Raw genomic sequence first — 9,120 nt, forward strand, 5'->3', positions numbered from 1 at the left:
AAATAAGGAGGCAGTGAGATAATTCTGATCTCTAGCCATGAATATGTAAACTTCTCCAAACATGCAGGAAAAACGCTGGCACTCTCTGACGTTTAGTTTGTCACCATGCATTGTTTTGTCGTTGTGTTTCCCCTCATATGCTGAAATCATAGGAAGTATAAAAGTTGGGCAATGCATCAATTTGATATTTTTGGTAAAATCTCACATCGGAGCAAAAACAGTGCTGCAAGGAAAATTGCTGACAGTGGAGCCAAACCAAAAAGTCATCACTTGGTGCTGAAACCCGGATCTTCCAGTATGATCCTGAAACCAAACCACAGTCACCGGAAACACCTTCATCACCAAGAATCAAAAAAAAGTCCCAATTCACAGCCCCACACATCGTGTTTTGTCACATGAAGGCGTCATTTTGGCATATTGGGTTCCAGAAGGCAGAACAGTGACCCAACATTATTATAAGGAAGACAAAGCTGGGAGAAAGAGTCAGGAAAAGACGGCAGAAATGTGGGAAATGGTTTCATCAGGACAATTCTCACACAGCACTTTCTGTGACCGACAAACACATTACTACGCTGGAACATCCTCAATATTCACCAGATTTTGCACTTTTTTCTTTTTCCTAAATTGAAATCGGTGAATAAAGGAACACGCTTTGTGTCAATGGATGAGGGGAAGAAAAAAACGTCAAACATCAGAAACTGATCTGCTCCGCACCTTCCACCAGTGGGAAACAAGACGGCATCGGTGATTATTGTGAATGGAGAGAATATTAAAGGGGACAAACATTAGAATTGTCACTGGAATAAATAAAAGTTATTATATCGGTCTTAATAATTCATAGACAGTACGTCATACACAATAAGCCTGGATTATTAACCCCCCTGGCGTTCTAATTCTGTCTGCTTTTTACACAAAAAGCGGTAAATTGTATGCATGGAAGTTTATTTTACATTGTAGGCCTATAATTTATAGGCATAACTCACTGAAATATGTCCAATATTTAATAAATTTAGTAATAAACTCAGTAAAAAAACACAAAAATCTGTTTAAATATATATAAAATATAAAAATACTGAAACCTGTAATATAACTGTACAGTAGCATCTATAATATATATATATATATATATATATATATATATAAAGATTTCTTTGTACTATTTTGTATTGAATCCAATATAGAATTATTTGAATTTCCCGCCGCGTCCCGCACACACCGTTGCATGCACCGATGTCACCGGGAAACCCCTTCTGAAGATCGGAGGAAAAAGACACGGCCTGAGGAGGAGATCCCACGAACAAGACGCCAGGGGATGCTGATGGGACAAGGATTTTTAATGTTTTTAGCTACTCTGAGTGTGGCTCGGGGTTACCGCTTTTTGCATGTTTTTTTACCCCGAGCAACACTCAGGAATACCGCCAGAGGGGTTAAAGCTCTCCAAGCCTGGAGAGATTACACCTTCATCGGTGAAGCTGGGTGATCCTGCAAACCTTTAATGGATCTGGTCAAGGATTCAAAACATTTGCTAGGAAAGGGCTTTGAAGAAATCCATTCCGGGTTTGCTGGATCTCCCAGCTTCACCGATAAAAGTGTATCGTCACGAGCCTTGGAGAGCTTTAATAAATCAGGGCCAATGGATACAAAGGGTTACACAGGGCTGCCATCACAACATTTCTGGGCCCCATACTAGGTAAACTTCTTGGGCCCCTTTCCCGAAGCATAAAAGTACCCCTTGTCCCCCCCCAATGGCAGTCCAAAGAGAAGTTCCAAACCCTGATACTGGATTGCAAACCACATCCTTTTAGGACTGAATGATTGGAATTAAGATCAGAATAAAAGATGCAGTAAAAAGAATAGGATCTATTTTTCTGTATATCTTATACAAGTAAAATACTGCCCTACACAAATAAAACAAAAAGTTACCCAACCCGCTCATTTTCTCTTGCAGCAAAATGAGCAATTTTACCAAATTTCACCAAAGCTGAGATTTCTAACTCCCCTAATTGGGTTCTGGATCCATATAGAATTCTCTTCCTCACCCCTTGTACGTGTAGAATACAATACTGTAGAAAGCAGAGAGAAGGGTTTTTTTGGCTAAAAGTGGTTTATATATATATATTATTCAAGCGTCATACATAAACATAATACACAAAGCATCTTATATATTGTCCAGAGCCCATTGTATCATCATGGCATGGATTACTTACTCAGAGACTGGGATTGTCACTTTTTTTTCTCTTGATCATTCAGAATCAGTACGTCTAATGGATATCCCCGAGGAAGCCATAGGGCGAAATGCGTCGGGTAACAAGACGTTGCATGATTAATTATTGTGTGAAGTAGTTGTATGTTGTCTAGTTACACAGTTTACCACTTAAGTAGTTGTACACTATTTAGATTGAGGGTCCACATCCCATGATGATGGCAACCAAGATGGTTGAAGATCTGACACCCGGAAGAAGATTGGGGGAAGATAGTGAAGCCTGTGATAGAGTGAGAACTGGTAAGTGCATTTATGAAAAAAATTGCAGCATGCTTTTTTTTTTTTGCAGAACCTTTTTTTTTGCAATAAAGGACCAGCCTGGTCGCATTTTTTATTTTCAAAGTCTCGTTTTGCTTTAAGAATAAATAAGAATCACACCACTGCAAAACCTGATGTGCTTTCCAATGACCTTGGTACCAATGCATCAAAACTATAGTAATTGCACTTTGTATTAAATGTTAACACTCATTATAAGGTGTTGATGGAAAACGTAACTAACAAAAATGCATAGGTGTGAATCCAAAAATGGTACTCCCAAAATGTCCAATGTATTAAAACTAATTTTGTATTCTTCAGATAAATATGGAAACATGATAGCATTTTTACAGGATTTAATTGTAATCAGGTTCAATATTATTTCCATAAAATAAATATTCTCACACATCAGCACCATTTAGTACATCAAACCTATAACTCATCCCCAACACTGCAAAATCATATTTCTGGACTCTGGCACCACCTGGTGGTACCTTTGTATAATTGCTTGGGGTTCCAAAATCTTGCACCAAAAGGAAAAAAAATTTAAAAAATTAATATTTTTAATCTTGTACAAACATAAAATGTTTGTTGTTACAAGACAGCTCCCAGAGCTTTTTTTAAAGTGTATTTATAGAGTAAGAAAGTAGGAATTGTGATGGAATAGTAACCTGTAGGATAATTTGTCTCTACATATAAAGTCAATTTTTAAATCCTTCACCAGCCAATATTTTTGACCTTCTTATTCATTCATTTGTTTAAAAACATTATTTTTTCTTTCCATTTTAAATCAACGTTCACCTGGTGAAAATAGCCGCATACAAGCTTCATTCAAGCAAAAAATTGCAAACTCCAAAATTGCCCAACATCTGTTCTTCAGAAGAAAAATTCTTTCCTGTACTATTCATCCTATTTATAACTCAGGGAATGGACTTTTGCCAGCTAGGTCTCTCTACGTTTGCCCATCAATATGCATGGAAAAAAAAAGCAAAATGTATTCTAGATTGCTGATTTTTCTTGAAGTTATTTTTGTTTTAATAATTTATAAGGGGTACACTGGCAAAAATGCTGAACAAATGGGCACAAATACCCACATGGTAGGGTTCAGATAATATTGCTCTCTGCAACACTGGCATGACTTTCACCAGGTGTAAAAACTTTTCTCTGAGCAAATATATGGAGGTCATAAGGCAATTGGTGGTGTCACTGGTTCAGGTAGGTAGGGGGTGTGATGGGGAAGGGGGGAGGTTGTGTGGCCATTGGAGGTGTCTCGCCGGCTTGGATGACTTGGAAGGTTTTGGGGAAAGGGAAGACTTACTCCATACAGTAGATAGTGTACAGGTGAGGGCTCATACAATAACTTTGCCAACATCCACCAATACCAGTTCACCATCACTTCCACTGTACCAGCACAGAAGAAGTGACTCCATTCAAGATTTTTTGGCTAGAAAAAAAATATTTTTCATTCGTTTTTGGACTATAACTTTTTCCTTCTTCTTACCCTGCATGGGACAGACTTTCTTGACTTTTTTAACTTTGCCAAAGTTAAAATGCTCATTATCTACACTAGAGGGCAGTGTTTCTCAACCTTTATCACATGGGGGAACCCCTAAAATAATTTCAGGGATCCCCGGTTATAATTCCTTTATCCACAGCTCACAGTGTATTAGTGTGGTGGTCAGTGGGAAGAATTCCTCTTACATTGCTGGCCAGTGGGGAGAATGTCACCTTTACAAATAGCCAAAAATATAATTGCTGTCACTTAATCTGACCTGAGAGGTACAAACTGCTCATTGCTCAAGAAACCCCCAGCAACCTATGGAGGAACCTTGGTGGAGAAACAAAATGGCAAATCGTTCCACTTTAAAGAATCCATCCTGGAGTTACCAGGTTCTCCCCGTGTTTGCGTGGGTTTCATCCAGGTACTCCGGTTTCCTCCCACATTCCAAAAACATCATTAGGTTAATTGACTTCCCCCCAAAATTGACCTTAGACTGTAATAATGACATATGACTATAGTAGGGACATTAGATTGTGAGCTCCTATAAGGGACAGCTAGTCACATGACTATGGACTTTGTACAGCGCTGCGTAATATGTTGGCGCTATATAAATCCTGTGTAATAATAATTCCTTCTGGTGCACCTAGGAATAAACTTTGTAATTTTAACATTGAATTTGTGAAAGTTACATTAAAAGTTCCAGAAAACAATTTAAACATTCTCCTCTGACATCAACAAGACATTTTTACCCATTAAACTGACATTTTCCCTTTTTCTAACCATTCTCCCTAAATCCTAGAGATGGCTGTGGGTGAAAATCCAAGCAGATCGGCAATTTCTAAAATACTAAGACCATGCCATGTTCAAAGTCTCTGATGCTCGGTTTGCACATCGGCAGGTCATCTTAACAACGTTCACCTTGCTGCCATGTGATTGGCTGATTGGAAATTTGCTGTTGAACAGGTGCACCTAATATTATGGCCAGTGGGCGGTTATATCTATGGTCGGTGGAGGATTTCCATTGGTCGGGATGTTAGACGTGTTAAATAAATGTGGCGCTAATGTGTTGAGAAATGTTTTGTGATAAATAATGGAGAATCCATTTAAGCTGAGTGATTCTGTGCTGGGAACGCTTCTAATGGCTTGTCTCAGCTCATCAGATCTTTTTCAGGCTGATCTCACCGAGTTGCCGGTAATTAAAGAACCGATAGCTACATCTAGAATGTTTTAAGCTTTTGTTTGTTTTTAAAGTGAAACTTGTAATAGGAAAACGTGAGAACTTTCATTAGCTTTTACTGCTTTCTAAAGCCCCATTGGGTAAATTTTTAATTACATCCAGTTCTGGTGACAATGTTATCATCTGAAGAGGAAGTGAAGAAAAATGGCTGCATCGGTTGTCATTGTATTATCAATGCAGAAGTGTGGAACCCTGGGGTTCCTCCAGAGGGCGCTACAGGTTTGTTGAGCAATGGGCAGTTTATGCCTCTCAGGTCCGTATAAGTGACCCCAATGATGTTTTTGGCTATCTGTAGGGGTGACATTTTTCCCACTGACCACCACACTAATATACCGTGAGCTGCAGATTTAATAAGTATATCCCTGAAGACTTGAATATAATTTCAAAAGTTCCGCCATGTTAAAACGGTTGAGAAACACTGCCCTCTAGAGTAGGTAATAAGCATTGGACCTGCTTTATCAAAGCTTTCCAAGACTGGAGAAAATAGACCATCATGGGAGAACCGGGGTGATCCTGCAAACCCGGAATGTATTTCTTAAAAATAATTAGCTGGCAAAAGTTTTTATTCCGGGACCTGATCCAAGTTTGTTGGATCACTCAGGTTCACTGATGATAGTCTATCTCCTACATTCATGCAGAGCTTTGAAAAATCATGCCCATCGTTTCAGAAGTCTTGTAGTTTGTTCAGATGCAACTTTACAAACTTAGTCTATGCCGCCATGTTCTTTTTGAAGTGAAAAGGCTTTCTTTTGTTAATCCAGAAAAAGTGGCGCTGGCCCTTTAATTAGCACAAGGATTTATCATTCAGAATTAGCAATGAGGGCAAATAAGAAAAAATGATATTTAAAAAAAAGAAACATCCTGAATTTGATCTTTTGTGATTGTTTCCAGTAGCAGAAGAACGGGCAAGTGCTGTTCACTCTATAGAGTGGGGAGGACGAGTGAGAGGCTCCCTGCTGCGTCCTCCCCCCCCCCCCCCCCATAGGAAATGATAGCGGTTTGTCCTTTTCATCTTTTCGTTATTTATTTCTCATTGGTATGTAAATTTAAAACTCCAGTAAAGGCAGCGATGGAGCCTGAAGGTGGCCCGGTCCTTTAATCAGCACAAGGATTTATCATTCAGATTTAGCAATGAAGGCAAATCAGGAAAAAGATATAAAAAAAGAAAGAAACATCCCGAATGTGTCACGCGCTGGGTACAGCATGGAACACATCATCATAATATTGTGACAGCAGCCATGAATAAGGGATTGGCAGACGCCAACCTTCCTAGGTGTTCAGTGTCGGAGACTGATGTGAAGGCTAATGGATACAGACAGCCCACATGATGGCGCCGTTTAGGACATTTTTACATTAACATTACGGATATATGAAGTCATCGTAGCCCGACCCCTCCTATAGCAGATCCGAACCCAATCATTACATCTCCTGTCAGCAATAATGGGCCCCTGCAGGGAGAAGCGTTGCATTCTGGGTAATCCTGAAATTATAGTGTTTAGCCTGAGCTCTGTATGGGATTTATATATGTAATTATAGAATTCATTGTATTCTTTTTTCACAAATCTTTATTTATAATGTACAGCTGTAGCTGGATAACATATGGGAATATTACCAAGTTGCATTGTGAGGGGGGATGGGGGCTTGTAACAGTTTGATTCATACAGTTTAAAAGTTTTTATTCTCAATGGGCGCCATCGTCTGCTTGTGGTCCTCTTCCAGGTGTCGGATCTTTGGTTGGGATTATGTTTGGTTGGGATTATATTATTATGTAATTCCTGTGTACCTGTGCAGGACTCCATTCAGTCCCTGCCTTGGGGAATGCTGGGATACCCGGCATATCCCAGCATCACAAATTGCATGCACAGTTCAGATTGAGAACAGGCAGGTAAGTGTTACCTGTCCATGGGAGGCAGTAGTGAGCAGTTCAGTGTGTTGGCTGTATACTGTTCCTTTGTTATATATTTGCCTGTCATTCATTCTTCTGCCACTAGGTGGTGGTGTTGTGTGTATTGCTGGTACAACATTCTTCCAAATGCAAACGCATTATTATGATGTCATTGTATTTGCTGCCCAGCTACTGAGGTGGAAGCAGAGGAATGAATTGCAAGGTCCCAACCTTCAGGGGCCACTTGATGTTCCCGCTACTTGCCAGAACAAGGCTTAAAAGGAGCTGAATTGTATGATTTGGTAGAGTGTGAGCATAAGAAGCGACACGAGCAACCAATTAACGCTAACAAGAAACATAGGAGCAGAGGTGTGCTGATCACTGTGCTGCTTCTTTGTTCACTGTCCATTCACAGGCTGATAGCAGGTCAAGAGCTGTGTATTTTTCAGAACAGGATAGACAGAAATCTATTGGTAGCTCCTTCACATTCCCAGGGTTCAGCTTTGAGAGCGATGTGGGGCTGGGAGAAGCCAGTCGGTTAGAATCTAGGTCAGCCCAACTGCTCATACCGATGCCGTCATGTCACATCCTCATCTCGGAGACACCGGCAGATGTTCCACAATCCGATGGCCGTCCCAGAAGATTTCATCTTGGCGCACAGAGCTGCACCGCCAGCAAAAGCAGAACACAATCAAGATTACTTTTCTGACTGTTAGCAAAGAGACGGGAAAATCTGTCACCGACGTACAGAACTAGGACGCCCCCCTCCCCACCACCACCACCAGGGAATTCCAGGCGGCAAATCTTTTCAGTTTTTTTATATCTGCAGCTCTCTTTACAATAGGGATCCTGCCATCAAGGTCCATGTTCAGGCACTTCCTGTTAGAGGGTGACAAACCTTTGCCTCTTGTTCTCCTGAGTTGTCACAAAAGTCACATGACTCCTGCCACTCAAGAGATGGACAAACCAGAAACCAGAGACTGGAAGTGACATCATAGGCATGTAGTTTCACTAGGAAGATTATTGTATGAGCAATACACATAACACCGCCACCTAGTGGCAGAAGAATTCATTACACAATAGTATACTTGTTGCACCTATGCCTGCATAAACAAGTGACTGTGCCAACACACATTATGTGAGCATGGGCCATAGTTGTCACTATCACTGAGCTAATACTGAACAATAACAGGAGGCAATTTCATGTAGACAGGATATGGATATGGATATAAGATGAGAAATGGCAGAAAATAGGAGAAAGCAGTATATTAAACATTGCCTATCACCTATCAGGTTGTGCCATATTCTTGGCTCTCCCCCTGAATAACAACAACACCTACAGTTATGGGATGTCAAAAGCCACAAGATCTGCTAGGAGTTGTAGTTCTCAGTGGACGATGACATCAGCAGTAGCACCAATGTTGACTTCTTTTATATAAAAATGTAGCATCTGCTTTAAATCGTAGCTGATCTGGTCGGTATAGGACTTGACAAAATTAAAATTTGTGATAAAGGATTCCCAAAGTACTAGGGGTTATCTAAAGAATCAACAAAGCCAACGTAGCTTGTTTTTCAGCTTCCTTTCTCTAATTGAAACCTGGTACTGAGCTGTCCAATAGGGGGAGGAGTCTCTGCAGCAAGGACTCTCTCAGCGTGCAATCGTTGGACTTCTTTCAGCACAGCTGAAATGAAATAGCTAAATCCAATAAAAAGGCACTAACGCTCTGCTGGCTGAAGAGAAGATTGATTTGCCTTTAGCAGATACCGTATGTACCGTGTTTCCCCGATGATAAGGCATCCCCATCAAATAAGCCACCCCCCGATTTTTGATCAAACAATTAAAATAAAGCACCCACCCCCGCAAATAAGACATCCTCCGATACCTGATACTGTGTGCCTCTGTGTGACTCCTCGATGCTGGCTGCAGTGCAGAGTGAAACTGAAAGTAACTTCAAAGGACAAGCAAGCTGCTGATCCCT

The sequence above is a fragment of the Pyxicephalus adspersus genome, chromosome 10, assembly GCF_032062135.1.
Source record: "Pyxicephalus adspersus chromosome 10, UCB_Pads_2.0, whole genome shotgun sequence".
NCBI lineage: Eukaryota > Metazoa > Chordata > Amphibia > Anura > Pyxicephalidae > Pyxicephalus > Pyxicephalus adspersus.